Here is a 19,827-nt window from a genome sequence, read left to right on the forward strand (position 1 = left end):
AGTGGGTGTGTTCATTCCCTGGAAGCTTCTCGTGAAACCACAGCTCTTATCAGGTTCTGGCGATCCCTATCTCTTCCTGCCGTTTGAGGCATAAGTGGGTACAGGATGCCCTTCTGTTACTATCTCCGAGGTACTTTATTATTCTGTACTGGTTTCTCTTAACTGTTCCCATGTAGCTCTTTTCAGCGACCCCCTCTGAGGGTGTCACTGGTTTTCTGCCAGCATGCTGACCAGTGCAATGATTAAGAACTGGCATTTGCCAACCCTTCCACACGCACATGCCATACACTAGATCAAGAGAATTTTAAATTTCTAAACAGTTTTTTATTATAATATAATGAAAACAAGCAAATGGGATACCGATGGAAATCTCTCAAGAACTAAAAGAAAACCAATATTTGAATGAATGTAAAATGGTTGAAAGCAAAATTCCACCATGATTCTAAAGGAGAAAGAATGAAGCATATCAAATCTAATTGGAAACAGAGAAGAGATTTATGGAGGCATAGATTAATTATGTGAGGCAAAATTCTAATTTTTGCAATGCTTGGTATTTAGAAGGCTGCTGTGAGCAAAAGTCAGATAGTCTACATTCCATCCCTGGGAGAGTAGTATAATCATTCACTGTTTGCACAGGAGCCAAGTGAGATTCTGGAGGTGACATGAGTTCCTCAAGGCCACACAGCTGAAGTTATACACCAAAATCTTCTCCACCGGGATTTGAGGCAGAATCTTATACCACACATGTCCGCATGTCTATGCTTACTCAAACACAGACTTTGTTGATAAATCATATAAACACCTACATCATATAAACATGCTACATCAATCTTAGATTCATAAGCATTTTCTGGGAATTTAATACCTGAGGACTATGTGGACTGCTAAATTAACTACAACATAAACTTTAGGAGGGGATGTCTACTCTCAATGTTTTATGTAGCAGAAGTTCAAATGTCTCAAATATCCAAAACAGAGGAAATCATATGATGGAACTAAGAAAACATACCTTGTTCACTTCACATTTGATCTAAGAGCTTCATATAAAGGAGTTCTTTTTTAAAAGTGCTGGAGCCGGGGCTTCCCTGGTGGCGCAGTGGTTGAGATCTGCCTGCCAATGCAGGGGACACGGGTTCGAGCCCTGGTCTGGGAAGATCCCACATGCCGCGGAGCAACTGGGCCCGTGAGCCACAACTACTGAGCCTGCGCGTCTGGAGCCTGTGCTCCGCAACAAGAGAGGCCGCAACAGTGAGAGGCCCGCGCACCGCGATGAAGAGTGGCCCCCCGCTCGCCGCAACTAGAGAAAGCCCTCGCACAGAAACGAAGACCCAACACAGCAAAAAATAAATTAAAAAAAAAAAAAAAAAGTGCTGGAGCCGACAGAAACTGATCCCCACCTACGTATCTGAGCTCATCTACTGCTGGTTCCCTCCTTCACTTGGTCCATCCCACCGACCTGCTTCAAGTTCTCTGAATACACAAAGCTTAGTTCCATTTTAGGGGCTTTGCCTTATTTCCTAGGAAGCCCAGCCATGCACTGAAAGGATGGAGGTTGTATGTCAGCCAGCCTTTCTATGAGTTTTGAAGTGAGAGGATTTTTCAGTATTTCTTGTCCTCAAAGGAGTCCCCTCGGGGTCTTTGCGTTTGACGTTTTCCCTGCCTGGAGGGCTCTGCCTGAGTATTTGCATACGTGCATGCCTCCTTTATACTTTCCAGGTCTCAGTTTAAGGTCATCTCTTCAGAGAGGCCCGAACACCCAAGCCCACTCTTATCATCAAGACCTGCTTTATTGTCTCCACAGCACCTTACTGCTATCTAAAGCTGTGAACTCATTGATTTGTTTACTTGTTTACTGTCTATGCCTTTCCACACCATGAAAGCAGGAATTCTGCTTTTGTTACTCATCAATATAACCCCAGTGCCTATAGCAAGTCCTGGTCTATAGGAAGTGTTCTTTAAATGTTTGTTAAATACACGCACGCACACACACACACACACACACACACAAGCATATCCTTTTGTGTTTACATGTGTACATGAACATGTACAGAATCGCTGCAGGCTACTTCTGTTTTGACATTTTTTCTGAATCCACACTAAACAGCAAAACAACTTTGATTTACTTTTTCAAATTAAATTTGCAATTTGTATACAGTAAAATTTATTATTACTTTTTAAGTTACATTGTTCTATGAGTTTGATAAATGTACAGAGTCACGTAACCACCATCATAATCAGGATACAGACTGTTCCATCACCCCGAAACATTCCTTCCTGCTGCCCCTTCGGAGTCAACCCCTCCTCTATGCCTAACCCCTGGCAATCACTGGTCTGTTCTCTGTCTCTATAGTTTTGCCTTTTCCACAATGTCATATAAATGGATTTATATTGTACACAGCTTTTAAAATCTGGCTTCTCACACTTCGCATAATGCATTCATGCAGACTGCTGCACATTTTAATAGTTTGCTCCTTTTCATTGCTGAGTAGCATTTCATTGTGTGGATATTTCATTTGTTTACCCACTCATCAGCTGAAGGACAGCTGGAATTTTTCCATTTTTAGGGGATTATAAATAAAGCTGTTATAAACACTTCAGACAGGTTTTTGTGTATCCCGAAGTTTTCCCTTTGTCTTGGGTAAATACCTAGGACTGGGTAAATTGAATCATTTAATAAGTATATGTTTAGCTTTATAAGAAACTGCAAACTATTTTCCACAGTGGCTGTACCATTTTGCCCCCCTACCACTAGTATATGAGAGTTCTAGCTTCTTCACACACTTCCCACCACCTTTTTGCCAGTTCTTTTTTTTTTTTTTGGTTAAATTTTTGCCTTCTATAGGTGTGTAGTGGTATCTCACCATGGTTTTAATTTGCACTTCCCTAATGCCTAGTGATACCTTAATTTACTTTCTGCTCATTCATTCATACTTTTATTGAGTGCCTCTCTGTGCCACAGTACTGAGATGTAGAGGCTAACACTTACTTTCCGCCCTCAAGGAGTTAAAGTACAGAAGAAGAGGCAGATGTGTTAACAGACATGATAAATAGTATGACTCATGCTAGAACAGGTTCTAAAGGAAGTGTAGAGGGAGTACAGAAGGGGTGGAGGTACCTAGCCCAAGGAGTCTTCTCTTAAGAGCCCTTGATAAATTTCTTGTCTGATTCCGGTCCATGAAAACAAAGAGAGCAAATTCGTAAATTTCTAACATCTACGTTTGAGATACAGTTCAAATCAGTACTAAAGAAGTAGAAGAGACCAGCCAGGACTGACTGTGCCATGCCTGATCCCCAACTCTCTCCTACTATATTACAGCTATTTGACTTGAAGAGAGAAAGGAGAGCCCTAGAGGCAGGAGGGAGTCCTAGAAAAGGAGTTCAACCCTACTCCCCTTTTAGGATATGCCCTGGGATGGGAGGGGCGGTACGGAGAGAGACTGATGGATGATATCCTGTGGCCTGAATGAGGGGTAGACACAGTGAGGGTCTTAAGAAATGACCCTGCAGATGCTTTGTAAAACTAAAATACCATTACCTAGATTAAAAATGAAGGATAAGAATGACGGAGTGAAACAACGACTGCCGTAACTACTCGGCGGTGAATTCTCAGGACCCCTCCTCCCCAGCTCCATTTCAAGATGAGTTACATTTGCATTTGAGAGTGACACAAAGCCCAAACCACAAACATCAGGAAGTGGGGAGACACGAGCATGGAGTGAAGGACTAGAATGTGATACAAGCCACATGCAACTGGGAAAGCGGTTGTTGCTTTAGGATATTCACCCGCACTTAGTAAAATGGATTCTCTTCTTTATGTTGGCACCATGCCTTTTTTGTCTTTAAAAAAAAAAAAAAAGATTCTTGCATAGACAGTGGTTCTAATTGTCCTTTGGGCTTTGTTTAAAGTACCCATTAAAATATCATACTGAGGGATTTATCTAAACATAATGTACATTCCAGGCAAGGCATGACCTCAATTAGGGTATTACAGAAAGCGGTGACTGCACAGCGCTAATCAGCGTGGCACTAATAAGAGTGTTATGTGTCTTGCGTGATAATCAAGGCCATTTACCAGGCTCAAGCTGATGTGCTCTGAATGCAGAAACCAGATGCCTCCCCAGCTGCCTGACTGTCTGAAATCTTTCAAGGTGCCAAGGCAGAAGTGCGGGACGCACGGAGAAGAATGCTGGCTTTCATGTTCTTTTCTGGGCTCTGTCCCTGAAGCACTGGTGAATTGGCACCTACTCTATTGATCTATATTTGATTGCTAGTTATATGATATTTTCAATGACCCAGTTCCTTGGTAAGAAGGCATATTTTAGGTACAAGACACAAATGTCCTGAAACAGTATTATTAATTAATATTAATAAAAAATAAATACTATAGGTGAGATCAGTTTTCAATAGCTAAAACATAAATCACCTATATTTATGTGTCAGTGGTCTTCACTCACAAGGCACATAGCCAACTAAAATTCTCTTTGGAAAAGTGGCTCCAAATCCATTTTCTCAAGTGGCCAACAAGCTTAGGAAGGGAACAATGATCAGATGAATTTCTGCTTTTATTCCCATAGAAATAAAATGTTATCCCCTCAACCTGTCACTGGTTTAAAATATAAATACTATCTAATCAGCATGAAACATTAATCCTCAGCTAGAAGCTCAGGTTGTCACACATCTAGTATTATCTGTGGCTCCATAAGATTTAACCAGGTGCAGCTGGACAGTCCTTGTGGCCAATATCAGCAGACATTTTTCACCTTCTTCTCATTTGTTAAAAAAAGGGGGGGAAAAGCAAGGGTGAAGAGAATAGGTAAATAAACTATGGTACAGCCATGCTATAGAAGACAGTATAACTACTGGCAAAAAAATGAGGTAGATTTTTCTGGACTGATTTGGAAACTGTCCAAGTTACATGCTCAGTGAGAAAAAAAACTATTTTCAAACCAATGTAAATAGTAGTGATTTCATTTTTATATACACATAAACTATATCATTATATCTAGAAAACAAGTGGGAGGAAAAGATACTCAACTATTTTACGTGGTTATTCAAGGTAGGGAGTGGGAACTATTAGGGGCCTTTCACTTTGGCATTAATTTTTGAGTTTTCTATCACCTTGTATTACTTTTTACTCAGAGGGGGGAAAAATCTTTTCAAAGAGTTGCAAGCCTTTGATTTTTCTGAAATGTAAGGTCTGATGGGAAAAGAGAGGAGATAAGGAAACTGGAATGATAACTGTGACAGTATTTACCATCCATACAATTTTCAGAACTAAAGTAACGTTGTTAATTCTGACTCTTGAAGAATCTAAACCTTGACACTACAGGGCTCATTTATGGAGAGCAGTGAGGAAGTGCCTCGGTGTCTCTGGGTGGGAAAGAAAATGATATTCACAGATCTTTCATCTTTAAACCTGTATCTCTAGTCATAGTCTGATTTTGGATTCTCAGGCCAAGGCCAGTTGCATCTTGAGCGGTAATGGCACAAGCGCTATTGCCAACAGTGATACACAAAGAAATCACACACACACACACACACACACACACACACACACACACACACGGAGCTCGTGGGGATCTGCCTGCAGCACAAAATCATGCATTCAAGAAGTGAGAGCCAATTCAACTGGAATTACACCCCCCAGGGAGAGGGTGCAACTAACTGTCGTAGTCATCTGTCTCTAAGAGCATGCCTGGGCAACAAGCTGACCTTTCTTGCTGGTCTCTCTATTTCTGTTTCCAAGCTCTGGTCCTACCATTTGGAATGCACAGAGCCAGCAGTCAACAGCAGGAGGAAGTCACATTATGCTTCTGGTTCCTGATTCTGACTTGTGATCCTAACCACACTTTTGAAGAAGCACACTGCCTGGTGGCTTTTGAAACGCAGAAATTTATGGGCTTATTTTTCAGGGTATATCTGCTGTGAGTGCTCCAAATATGAAAAGAAAGAATGAGAGGACATTTCCAGAAAGAGTTTCTGGTAAAAGCAAGTAAGACTCATTCAAGCATGGTGCTTCCCAAGCTTCACTGACAGAAATGAGTCCAAGGGTTTGAAAAAAGCTGACCGAATAAAGTGTGTGTGTGTGTGTGTGTGTGTGTGTGTGTATGTGAGAAAGAGAGAGAGAGAGAGAGATGTGTGTGTCTGTTTTAAACAAAGGTCCTTTGGAATTTTCTTTTGTAGACAGACAATAATATAGTACTAGTACTATGATAATGTAGGTCAAGGACTTCCCTGGTGGCGCAGTGGTTAAGAATCCGCCTGCCAATGAAGGGGACACGGGTTCGAGCCCTGGTCCGGGAAGATCCCACATGCTGTGGAGCAACTAAGCCTGTGCACCACAACTACTGAGCCTGCGCTCTAGAGCCCGTGAGCCACAACTACTGAGCCCATGTGCCATAATTACTGAAGCCCACGCTTCCCAACAAGAGAAGCCATCACAATGAGAAGCCTGAGCACCACAAGGAAGAGTAGCCCCCGCTCGCTGCGACTAGAGAAAGTCCGCACACAGCAACGAAGACCCAACGCAGCCAAAAATAATAATAATAATAATAAATAATAATAATGTAGGTCAATTGAAGTTTTATCAAAAATTTTTCTATAAATATATACCACAATAGCCTATAGGATAGTCAAATTTTGACCATATACAAATGAAGCTTATAAATGCATATAAAGGCAGCTCATTACTCTGTAAATACACACTGAATATATTCATATTTATTATCTTATAGCACATATAGGCAAGCATTAACTTTCCTTCTCTGTTTTACACACATAAATATTTATTTAAAAGGAACTGTATATGTTTTGCAGACTTATATTAATATATAAACTCTTACATAAGCTGATGTCCATGGACGAATGATAATAAATCAACTATGTTCATTTTGTGAACAGGCATCGTTTTAGGAAACTGAAAAGCAAACAAAAATAAATACTGGGAATTCTTACATTAGGTAGAAAGTTGGACTAATAGACTCTAAAGCCCTTTCTGGGGCTCAGGTTCTCTCTGATTCTAAGATCTTGTGCCTGGACCAGATGAAGCCACAGGAAAACCTCTCTTGAATATAGATCCATGGTAAGAAATGGAACACTTTCAAAATTGAACAGAACAAAACAAATTTCTAAGCCACTTGTGTCAGGGCACTGACACAAGTGCCCAAAGGTTGGTAGAGAACTTGTAGCAAAATGATACTTATTCTCCGTATTAGTAAATCAGTCAATCTGCTTTCAAATCAGCTGTCCTTAAAAAACTATTTTTTTCTAAACAGTGCTCCATACAACTTCGTGATCCCTATTCTATTCCAGACGAAGATTTCTCTTTGTTCTTTGTACATGGTGTCAGCAAGATTTTGCTCATGATCAATAAAAGCTCTCTCTTCATTTCCAGCAGATTTTTAATGACAGAGCACAGAAATGCTCATGGAATCCATTCTTAGAAGAAAGTTTTTCTCCTAGGGTGGGGATGAGGAAGGGGCTGTAATATTTCCCGTGTTATGACAACAGAGGTCAGCCTGAGTGTTCTTTGTCGCTGGTGCCAAAGGTCACACTCATACATCTCCACTAACTGTTGACTTCTCTACCTGCTCCTGTTTTTCTAGCCCCATTTCTTGCCTTGTAGCCTCTGATCCAGAACAAATCGTTTAACGCTTGACAAGCGACACAGCTGCTTAGCTCATGATTCAGGCCCAAAATGGCCCTTAGAGTTTTGTCATTTATGTCAAAAAAATTCCATTCTAACAGGCTAGGAAATGCATGCGATCACAATGACCTGGGAGCTCAAGGAAGGGGACATCACACCCTGCTTCCAGGCACAGTGGATGGAAATATGAGTCTGGAGAGGTCCACTCCATTAGCCCCATAGCCGGATATTGCTCACTTGTATCCAGTTTAACCCCACCCAGAGAACAGGCTTCTGATCATCTCAAGCTCCTGATGTCTGTGGGCATCGTATGCTTCGTGAAAGGCCCCAGCCCGGGTGGAGGTGCTCAACCTTCCTTCCTCACAGCCTTCCAGACCAGGAATGTGGAAGCCAGCCTCTACTCTCTTCCCTCCCTGTGTCTAGTCAATCACTGAGAGATATGATGCTATTTTCTGTATTTCTCCCAAACCCGTTCCTTTCTTTCCACCTCTGCTTTAGGCCAGGCCCTCACCCCCCGTCCAGCTCACCCTAACAGGGCTGAGGTGCAGCTGGCATGGGTCTGTAGGGCGGTGCCCACTCCTGCAATACGGAAGTATGCGTGTCATGGTACTGCCCTGAGTCCCGAGCCTTGGATCTCCCCATGGTCCAGCAACAGAGGGGGCTGCTTGACCCAGCAGGGGCCTCAGGACCTGGTTCCAGTGCTTTGGCTTCCTTCTCCTCTGACTGGGAAATGCCCTGTGGTTAAATGATTTTAATATCTCCTGTTTTATCTTCTGGGAACAACGTGTGTTGATTTTATTAGGAATAGCTGATGTACAATATTATATGTTTCAGGTATACAACACAGTGATTCACAATTTTTAAAGGTTATACTCCATTTATAGTTATTATAAAATATTGGCTATATTCCCTGTGCTGTGCTATAAAATATATCCCTGTAGCTTATTTATCTTAGACATAGTGGTAGTGGTTTGTATCTCTTAATCTGCTACCCCTATCTTGCCCCTCCACCCTTCCCTCTGCCCACTGGTAACCGCTAGTTTGTTCTCTATATCTGTGAGTCTGTTTCTATTTTGTTATATTCACTAGTTTGTTTCATTTTTTAGATTCAACATATAATTGATTATAATATAGTATTTGCCTTTCTCTGACCTATTTCACTAAGCATAATACCCTCCAAATCCATTGTTGCAAATGGCAAAATTTCATTCTTTTCTTATGGCTCTGTAGTATTCCATTGTGTACATATACCACATCTTCTACATCGATTCCTCTGTTGATGAACACTTAGGTTGCTTCCATATCTTGCCTATTGTAAATAATGATACTATGTGCATTGGGGTGCATGTACCTTTTTTTTTTTAATATGTACAGATGGCACATGGTGCCAATTTTATTTGCAGATATTATAGTATTCCAAAGTTCACAAGTTACGCCTTTGCCACAGCCTTGGCTAAATCTTGAACGAGCGAAGAATTCAGCTGTGCTAGAGTGCTGATCTTAGCATGCTTAGATGTGGCATACTTGTTCTTGATAGTCATGTGCTTTGTAAGCCCACGATTCACCATGACTATATTCTTAGCCAGGTGTTGCACAACAACAAGAAGGGATTGTTGACAGTGTATGACAGGTAATGCTGTGGAGTTGGTGTCCATTCACCATTATCAAGAATTTTCAGTGCTAAGCAAAAAGCTCCCGCTGCAACCTGAGAAGGAGGAAAGTGCACCATATTGTAGTCCAACATAGTTCCAACAGATATTTGGCTAAAGTTTGTGGCTCAGCATCAACCTCTCCAATCTTAGATGCTCTCTGAAGGAAATGCAGGGGTAGAGGGCGACCCAGATTAAAATTTAAAGCTCTTAGAATCTTCATTTCCATCTGTCTGATTTGGTACTTAGTGTAAGTGTTGTCAGTCACAAAGGCAAAGTCACCAATTTCTGGAGGGTACATTTCCTCATATTTGCTTGCAATAAACATGGCAGTGACACCAGCCAGCTGCAGCATCTTCTTGGGCACACAACTATCCTGCATGAACTGATCAATAATGGAAACAGTCATGCACATGGTCTCCTGGAGTAACTGAATTTCATTTGAACCTGCACTAGCCAGTCAATTAGGATGGCTCTCATGTTTCCAGTGACTTCACGACCCAGTAGGTATTTTGGTCTGACTGCTTGCTCTTCCTCAAGTTGTCTCAGATAAGCATAGGTATCTTTTACATATTCACTACAAAGGTTTGGATCCGCTCTGTCTTCTGCATCCACATCATTCACTGCAAGAATTACATCAGAGAAAGCCTGGCACAGATACACTTCTGCAGGGGCACAGCCAGATGTTTCCATGGGGTTTGGAGAGGGAGTATCAACCAAAATAGGCTCAGGGGGAAGTTTCTCTTCTTTAACAGGCTTGGCTTCTGGCTCTGGCTCCAGATCCAGCTCCGTTTGGGGCTCTGGCACAGGTACGGGAGCTTTTTCCAGAGGTTTTGGTAGATTTTAGCAATAACATTGCCAGCACCTTAAGTTATTGCTTCCTTTTTCAGGGGCAGTTTGACCTGTGGCTGTTCACTGACTTTGTTGCCGATGTCTCCAAGAGCTGTTCTTGGCCACAGGCCAGGCTTAGAGGCTGCAACAGTGGCCACAGGCACGCGCTTTGTGCCTGCCATACTGACCTTCGCCTTATTTTCAGCATTAATTTTCGTGTTCTTCCTCTTTCCATCCGTCTGCACCCCAAACTCTCCCACCATTTTAGGGGCCCAGCGACCGCCATCCTCCCCCCAAATCTGTCCCGGTCCACTCCTGCCAGGGGAGCTCCAGCAGGCGAGATAGGGAGAGGAGACGCAGTGAGCCAGGAGAGCCGCGTTTGTTCACCGTCCCTAGCAGCTCACCCTGGTGATCCAGAGCGCCATGGCTTCCTCTGCACCAGGCAGCAACTCAGTGGGGAGAAGCAGAGCACGGAAGCCCCTGACCAGTCGGGGACCTTGAACCCACTGCAGGCCAACAGCCATTCCCTCATGTACCTTTTTGAAGTAGTTGTTTTCGTTTTTTTCTTCAGATATATACCCAAGAGTGGAATTGCTGGGTCATATGGTGGTTCTATTTTCAGCTTTCCTTCTTTTTTTTTTTTTTTAGTATTTATTTATTCATTTGTTTTCACTGGGTCTTAGTTGCGGCCAGCAGGCTCCTTAGTTGTGGCTCGCCAGCTCCTTAGTTGCAGTACATGGGCTCCTTAGTTGCGGCAGGCAGGCTCCTTAGTTGTGGCATGCAAACTCTCAGTTGCGGCATGCATGTGGGATCTAGTTCCCTGACCAGGGGTCGAACCTGGGCCCCCTGCATTGGGAGCGTGGAGTCTTATCCACTGCACCACCAGGGAAGTACTCTTTTTCACAGTGGCTGCACTAATCTACATTCCCACCAACAGTGTACAGTTCTCTCCACACCCCCGCCAGCATTTGTTATTTGAATACCACCTCTCTTTAACAGAGCCTCCAACCAGCTTCCAACCTGCCTAGTCTAATCGATCTTCCATGTACCTTCAAGAGATCTTTCCATAAGGAAAACGGAATCACAAACTCACTTACTAGCTTAAAACCTTTTAGTGGTTCTCCACTGGCCCTTCAGGATAAAGCTCAGATTCTTTAGTGTGGCACAGGGCCCTCCAAGACCTGGCTCCTGCCCATCTCTCCAGCCTCATTCCTCAGAAATCCCTCCTTCCAATCTCTGCTACCTGCTGTGCAACATGTTTGCATCTTTACCCTTCCTCATCCTTGTCAGTTTGGAGAACTCCTAAACTTCAGTCTTCTATTAACCCAGTAGAGAGGAACATCCTCTGTAAATTCTTCCAGACACGTTAAAAAGTATTCACTTCCCCTACTGAGCTATCTTGGGACCCTGTGAATTCCCACAGCCCTTAGCATGGTGCCTGACACAGAGAAAAGCCGCAGCAGAGAGTGATCATTCATCGGCAAGTCTCTTCCTGGAGGGCAGGGGCCATGTCTTATTCATCTTTAGTACAAAACGTGGCAAAGAGTAGTCACTCAACAAATGCTTATTTAGTTAAGCAATAAATAACCTGTTCTTGGATTCCTTTAAAATCAGAGTATTTGCCTAATACCTTCAAAAGTGACTTTTTGGAAACATATCATTATATTTCCTAATTTCCAAATATATGGAGTTTTGTTTTGGTAACTGATTTGTAGCTGAATTTCCTTGTGGTAGGAGATCATGCATGGTGGTATTTTGAAATATGTTGGAACTGCTTTACAATTTAAAAAAATTTTTTTAATTTCTTGGTCGCACCGCATGGCATGTGGGATCTTAGTTCCCCAACCAGGGATCAAACCCGCACAACCGGCAGTGGAAGTGCGGAGTCTTAACTACTGGACCACCAAGGAAGTCTTTACAATTTTTGTTTTTTTGTTTTTTTCCAGCTTTATTGAGGTATGATGGACAATTTTAAAATGTACACGTTTAAGGTGTACAATGTGATGATTTGATATATATATAGCTTGTGAAATAATTACCATAATCAAGTTAATACACATATACATCAACCCACATTTAAGATCTACTCCACAAATTTCAAGTATACAATACAGAATTATTTATCTATTGTCACTATGACACACATAGAACTATAGTCATATTAGATCCCCGGAACTTATTCAACTTACAACTGAAAGTTTGTACACTTTGCCAATACTTCTTCATTTCCCCCAGTTTCTAATGTTATATCTTGGCTTCCCTCTAGAGCAACGAATGTATTTTCTCGTGGACAGACTTAAGACTTCCCCCACACGAACTGGACTTCCTTTTGGAAAAGTAAAACTCTCAAGAGTTCATATACTAATATGTAACTCAAAGGGGCACTTCTTATGTCTTTAAAGCATGTTTCATACAGATTGTTTGAAGATAAAACATAGGAACCCAAATCAGTTCAATTGTTGGCAGAAACCCAGTTCACTCTTGCCCATCCTAATTTATGACCCTGCGTGAGACATACAAATGCTATTTCTTCTCACCCGCCCCCCACCCCCTTTCCCTTTGTTTCAAAATGTCAGGCATCTACCCAGGGTTACATTTCACCTTTGCTCTCTGGAAAGGCTGATTGCTTGGGTCATTAATCTTGGCCCAGAAAGAAGGTCCTCACTGCTACCGACTGTGGAAATGATTGGTCCTGGTGCATCCCAGAGAATGGTTTTCTAGGGCTGTGGCACCAGAAAAATCAAACCCAGAGTGACTGAGTCTGGGACAAGCGCAGCAGTTTTTCACTCAACGTCACCTTCTCTGGCTTCTACTTAAGAGAAATGATGTAATAACTCAGGGAGCCCACGGTGACAGAGCACTAGAGCACAGGCAGACTGCTGCCCCAGCAGAGCAGCTATAAAACCAGCTTTAACCGGAACGCTAGTACCAGCGCTTACAGATTCACACGTGGGCTCCCTTTCTCCTCATGATGGCACACCCCACTCTGATTACAGTTGTGGTAAAGGACAGGAAGCTTTGAGCTTCCAACTGCAGCCTCCAGGAGGGATACAGACGAAGTGCATTCAAGGCCTGTAGCAGATTCCCAGAATATTTATAGTACACTCACCATGTGCCAGGTACCTCACGCACATCATCTTGTTTAATGTTATCAAAGACCCTGCATTCCCTGCCACCCCGATCCCCCACCGCAGGGTGGCCAGATAGTCAGGTCACCAGTCATATTCGATCTAAAAAATTTTTAGTATAAGTATGTCCCATGCAGACTTCCCTGGTGGCACAGTGGTTAAGAATCTGCCTGCCAATGCAGGAGACACGGGTTCCAGCCCTGGTCCGGGAAGATCTCACATGCCACGGAGCAACTAAGCCCGTGCGCCATAACTACTGATCCTGCACTCTAGAGCCCACGTGCCACAACTACTGAAGCCCGCGCGCCTAGAGCCCGTGCTCCGCAACAAGACAAGCCACCGCAATGAGAAGCCCGCGCACCACAACGAAGAGTAGCCCCCGCTCACCGCAACTAGAGAAAGTCCGCATGCAGCAACGAAGACCCAACGCAGCCAAAAATAAATAAACTAAAAAGAAAAAAAAAAGTATGTCCCATGCACTATTTGGGGCATACTTACACTAAAAATTATTTGCTGTTTATCTGACATTCACTTTCTTTAAAATTCAAGTATAGTTGATTTACAATGTTGTGTTAGTTTCAGGTGTACAGCACAGTGATTCAGTTATACATAAATAGATATCTATTCTTTTTCAGATTCTTTTCCCTTATAAGTTATTACAAAATATTGAGTATAGTTCCCTGTGCTATAGAGTAGGTCTTCGTTGGTTATCTATTTTATATATAGTAGGATGTATAAGTTAATCCCAACCTCCTAATTTATCCCTTTCCCCCTTGGTAACCATAAGTTTGTTTTCTATGTCTGTGGGTCTATAAAATTCACATTTAACTAGGCACCCTAGTTGCATTTTTATTTGCTAAATATGGTAATCATATCTTAGGAGACATTTGGCAATGTCTGGAGACGGTTTTGATTACCATGAGCTTGGGGGAGGAGGGTTACTACTGGCATCTAGTGGGCAGAGGCCAGGGATACTGCTAAATATTTTATAATGCACAGGACAGCTCTTCCACCCCCAAAGAATTATCCAGCCCAAATGTCAATAGTGCCCAGGATGAGATCCTGCTGTAAACTAGTCACCGTGCCCATCTGTGGCACAAGTACTCAAAATTGATAGAGATAATAAGGATATTTTAAAACTCGTTTTCAGACAGAGGTTTGGAAACAGACTTCAGAAGACTTCAGATTTCATTCCTGTATGAATGCATTTTGTTTTTATGTTAGTTTTTGTTATTAAGTTTTAAGCTCTTTTGATTTTTTTTTTTTTTTTGCTATGAAATTGATCTACAGGGGTTGCCATTTTTTTCTCCTCATATGCTTTTAAACACACCCTAAAGAACAAGTACAGGTGGCACACAATAAGAAGAACAAAGGAATGTGTTTTCCCCCTGGGGTTTTGGTAGAGGGCAGCATTCTCCATCAAATGCTTTCTGATAACACCTGCAGCTTATAAATGCTTATTACCAAAAAAAAGGTAATAACCATCTACTTCCTATAGCATTTGTGTTCTTGTTTCATAGTGTGGGAAAGTTTGCTCTTAAAATTCCCTGCTAATCCTCAGGAATGGGGAAACAGTGTCATTAGTAAAAGCACCTGGCTTTAACCACCTCTCCCAACAAGGTTACTCTAGTAGAGCCGTGGCCATTCAGCGGGAGGGGCCCACACTGGGTTCCAAAGACCTGCACTCAGAACTCTGGGAAACATGTATTCTCTTCGGGTCGTCTCAGCCCCTGCGTCCTGGAGTCCACCTCTCCGTTCCCATGCATCATCCAGCCCCATGGTATCACCATCACCAAAGTTCACTACCTTCTCTCAGCACTCACAGCCATCCTCCATAATGACTCACCTTTTCTTCCCTCCTGCCTGATCTCCTCCTCAAACCCTGCTGCTTAATTTTCCAGTGTCCTGGAGGATGGCTCAGTAAATCCACCTCAACAATGAAATGCTTTATTGCAGCCTCAACCTTTCCACTCTCCTCATTCTTTTTTGAACTTGCCCATTAGTGATTCCCCTTTTGTCTACCTGCTGAATACAGTATCAAGATTCCCTTTTTCCTGTCTTGAGCTCCTTGTATCCCAGGTGGCTCCTCCTCCCCTAAGCAGTCAGAGACCCTATGGGCACGCAATGACCAGCCTTTCAGATATGCTCAGATAATATACTCAGCTTAGGCTCCACTGGGACATGGCCACAACCCCCTTTATAGATTTAAAAACTGAAGATTAAAAAAAAAAATCAGCCTTAGCACTGAATTACCATTGTTCAACATCATTAGTCTTCAGGGTCATGCAAATTAAAACCACAATGAGATACCATTCCGTGCCCACCTAAGGCTGGCAAGGATGTGGGGCAACTGGAACTCTCAGACATTACTGGTGAGAGTGTAAAATGGTACAACTTTAGAGAACTGGCAGTTTCTTAAAAAATTAAACACACATCTACCCTGTGATCCAGAAATCCTACTCCTGGGTATTTATCGAAGAGAAATGAAAATGTAAGCAGAGCTGAAGCTGCTCAAAAGACTTGTATAAAAAGGGTCAGAAAGCAGCCTTTAGGAAAATTAAAATTAACCCCTCTCCTCCCCCCAAAAAAGCCCCACATAAAACTGCAGGCAACTCAAATGTCCATCAATGGGAGAATGGAGGAACACATTATGTGAATCTATATAAAGGGATACTATTTTACAATAAAAAGGAATGAACTACTGATATATGCAACGTTATGAATTTTTCAATGAATTTTTCAAACATTATGCTGAGTTAAAGAAGCCAGAAAGTTCCATACTTTATTTCTGTGAAATTCAGGAATGGGCAGAACTAATCTTTGGCTATAGAAATCAGAACAGTGGTTGACTTTGGGGTGGGGAGTGGAGGGACTGATTGAAAATGGGTATAATATCCTATTTATCTTGATTTGGGTGGTGGTTACATGGATGTATACAATTGTCAAAATCCGCAGAACGGTACACTTAAGAGGAATCCTTTTGCATGTAAATTACAACCTCAATTTAACAAAGAGTGGTCAGATGACAACAGGAGCAAGATTACATTATCAGTAATATACCAAAGCTCCAGGCATAGGACTAGATACTTTATAAACTAATCTGATTTGGAAGCATTCAAACTGTATTGCTTTGGGCTTAGCACTATGTCAACTGGTTGTGTCTGAACAGACAACATTTTTTTTGCTTTTAACAGCAGAGGTGATCAAAGGCCAGGCAGGGCTCAGGTTCCATACTGAAGCTCCTTCCACTCTCTTGGCCAAGCTCTCCTGGACAAAGGTAACTCTTGAAGAGGCAGTTCCTAACCCTGGGGACTAAGGAAACGCAGGCCATTCCTCCTTGCCAAAGGGAGATTTCCTGAGGCAGTTGCCCTTCTGATCGTGACCATGCTATGCTGCCCAGAATGGTCTCCAGCAGCCATCTAGATGCATCAAATACAAACTACAGCCTGCAGTGAACCACCACACAGTCCAGAGTTACTGTTTCTAAGGATTCAAACTACAGAAGAGATAGTTCCGAATTTTGTGACCTCAATGAGGACTTCACCTTCTACCGTATATCTCCTAGCCAAACTCCTGACACACACACACACACACACACACACACACACACACACACACACACACAAGCTAGAAAGAACATTTAGCCCCAGAGGCAGCAATAATTGTGAGATTATTGAATAAGATTACATGTTAATTAATAAGATTAATAGATAAGTACGGAAAGCAAGTAATTTCTTTGCTTAACTCAGGGGCTCTTGAAGTTTGGTGGCCAAAGAACACTTGTGGAGGTTTCTAAATACCACGGATGCCTGGAGGTCGGTGTGAAGTCTGACAACCTGTCTGGATAAACAAAGTGGAGGTGCGCTTTGATATAGAGTTAGATTAAGGAAGATTTAAAAAAAGGTTTTCAGAAGTCTAGCAGTCATTTTCATTTGGTAGGAGGCAGGTTGAAGAAGTTCAAGTGCCATTTTAGAGACTGACAAGCTTAGTAACAAGGAGGTATTTGCTGGTCAAGTCTGTTTTATAAATGCCTTTGTCTTCTGAGGGCAAGGTGAAGATGTGAACTGGCCAGTGTTTGCTAGTTTCATTAAGGTCTTGAAAAGGTGAACGTAGTGACATTTTAAAGGGGAGGCAGATCAAAAAAAAGATTTGGGAGTGGGCGGTATTCTGGCTGGGAAATGAGTTTCCATGGAAACACTCTCCTTCCATCAGAGTCCAGTTTGCACAAAGGCAAACGAAACAGAGTTTTAAAAAATACCTCATGAGGTCTCTGATAGACTGAGTTTCCAGAGGTGACAAAGGAGGGAAAAGCTTCTGACATTAAATCAGGACAGGCACAAATTACAAAGCTAAAATGCACCCCTCGTCCATTCTACGGTGCTCTAAGAAATGGTAGACTGTGATTAACCCTAACCAACACTGGGGGGCACCCTGGGTTCACAGGATACAGAGATGAGGTGCTTTTAAAAGGCTTTTTCCTGCTGACCTTTACCTGCAAGTCTGAGGGGAAGCTGGAATCAAGTCAGACTCGTGCCTGTCCTAAAAGCTAAGCCCCCGAAAGCTGTTGCGCTTTTTCTTTCCTGCAGGGTTCTCGTTCACATGCATTCTAAGTCAACTGCTGCACTCTTAAATTAGACCTGGCAGGGTACCTGCCCTGGGGGGATGAATATATAGATTGGAAAGGCAGGGTGCCCTCCAGCTCTGAGGGCCAGAGACCCAGCCAGGGGCAGCCAAAGCACAAAGCAGCCTCAGTGAGGGTTAGAATATAAGGTGGAGCCCTTAAGGATTGGAGATCAGTATTGTTTAAAGTGAAAATCCAGACAGATTGGTTCAAGATGGCAGAGTAGAAGGACGTGCGCTCACTCCCTCTTGTGAGAGCACTGGAATCACAACTACCTGCTGAACAATCATCGACAGGAAGACACTGGAACTCACCAAAAAAGATACCCCACATCCAAAGACAAAGGAGAAGCCACAATGAGATGGTAGGAGGGGCGCAATCACAATAAAATCAAATCCCATAACTGCTGGGTGGGTGACTCACAGCCTGGAGAACACTTATACCACAGAAGTCCAGCCACTGGAGTGAAGGTTCTGAGCCCCAGGTCAGGCTTCCCAACCTGGGGGTCTGGCAACGGGAGGAGGAATTCCCAGAGAATCAGACTTTGAAGGCTAGAGGGATTTGATTGTAGGACTTCAACAGGACTGGGGGAAACAGAGACTCCACTCTTGAAGGGCACACACAAAGTAGTGTGTGCATCAGGACCCAGGGGAACTAGCAGTGACCCCCATAGGAGACTGAACCAGACCTACCTGCTAGTGTTGGAGGGTCTCCTGCAGAGGTGGGGGGGGGGGTGGCTGTGTCTCACCGTGAGGACAAGGACACTGGCAGCAGAAGTTCTGGGAAGTACTCCTTGGCGTGAGCCCTCCCAGAGTCTGTCATTAGCCCCACCAAAGAGCCCAGGTAGGCTCCAGTGTTGGGTTGCCTCAGGCCAAACAACCAACAGGGAGGGAACCCAGCCCCACCCATCAGCAGCCAAGTGGATTAAAGTTTTACTGAGCTCTGCCCAACAGAGCAACAGTCAGCTTGACCCACCACCAGTCCCTCCCATCAGGAAACCTGCACAAGCCTCTTAGATAGCCTCATCCACCAGAGGGCAGACAGCAGAAGCAAGAAGAACTACGATCCTGTAGCCTATGGAACAAAAACCACATTCACAGAAAGACAGACAAGATGAAAAGGCAGAGGGTTATGTACCAGATGAAGGAACAAGATAAAACTGCAGAAAAACAACTAAATGAAGTGGAGATAGGCAACCTTCCAGAAAAAGAATTCAGAATGAGCGTGAAGATGATCCAGGACCTCGGAAAAAGAATGGAGACAAAGACCGAGATGACGCAAGAAATGTTTAACAAAGACCTAGAAGAATTAAAGAACAAACAAACAGAGATGAACAATACAATAACTGAAATGAAAAATACACTAGAAGGAATCAATAGCAGAATAACTGAGGCAGAAGAATGGATAAGTGACCTGGAAGACAGAATGGTGGAATTCACTGCCACGGAACACAATAAAGAAAAAAGAATGAGAAGAGGACTTCCCTGGTGGTGCAGTGGTTAAGAATCTGCCTGCCAATGCAGAGGACACGGGTTTGAGCCCAGGTCCAGGAAGATCCCACATGCCATGGAGCAACTAAGCCCGTGCGCCACAACTACTGAGGCTGTGCTCTAGAGCCCAGGAGCCACAACTACTAAGCCTGCGTGATAAGACTACTGAAGTCTGAAAGCCTCGAGCCTGTGCTCCACAACAAGAGAAGCCACTGCAATGAGGAGCCCACGCACCGCAATGAAGAGTAGCCCCCGCTCGCTGTAAGTAGAGAAAGCCCGTGCACAGCAATGAAGACCCAATGCAGCCAAAAATAAATAAATAAATTTATACCAAAAAAAAAAAAAAAGAATGAAAAGAAATGAAGACAGCCTAAGAGACCTCTGGGACAACATTAAACGCAACAACATTCACATTATAGGGGTCCCAGAAGGAGAAGAGAGAGAGAAAGGACCCAAGAAAATA

At 43.1% G+C, this 19,827-nt stretch overlaps 1 protein-coding gene, 1 long non-coding RNA gene and 1 pseudogene across 3 annotated transcripts in view; 1 reads left to right on the top strand and 2 right to left on the bottom strand.

Annotated features, from left to right (window-relative positions):
• Positions 1-1,367, top strand: part of LOC309658625 — a 119,726-nt gene extending 118,359 nt beyond the window's left edge. Inside the window, exon 2 of the long non-coding RNA XR_014262332.1 lies at positions 1,276-1,367. This is a non-coding gene — a long non-coding RNA (uncharacterized lncRNA). The remainder of the gene's footprint in view (positions 1-1,275) is intronic.
• SV2C (synaptic vesicle glycoprotein 2C) overlaps positions 1-19,827 on the bottom strand; it is a 262,124-nt gene that overhangs the window by 48,459 nt on the left and 193,838 nt on the right. The window lies entirely within an intron of this gene.
• Positions 5,565-16,856, bottom strand: LOC309658517 (G2/mitotic-specific cyclin-B1-like; annotated as a pseudogene). The gene is made up of 2 exons (XR_014268325.1): positions 10,530-16,856; positions 5,565-10,346 (listed from the first exon to the last, which is right to left on the bottom strand). The product of XR_014268325.1 is annotated as a G2/mitotic-specific cyclin-B1-like (transcript).

The sequence above is a fragment of the Balaenoptera physalus genome, assembly GCF_965194825.1.
Source record: "Balaenoptera physalus genome assembly, chromosome: 3".
NCBI lineage: Eukaryota > Metazoa > Chordata > Mammalia > Artiodactyla > Balaenopteridae > Balaenoptera > Balaenoptera physalus.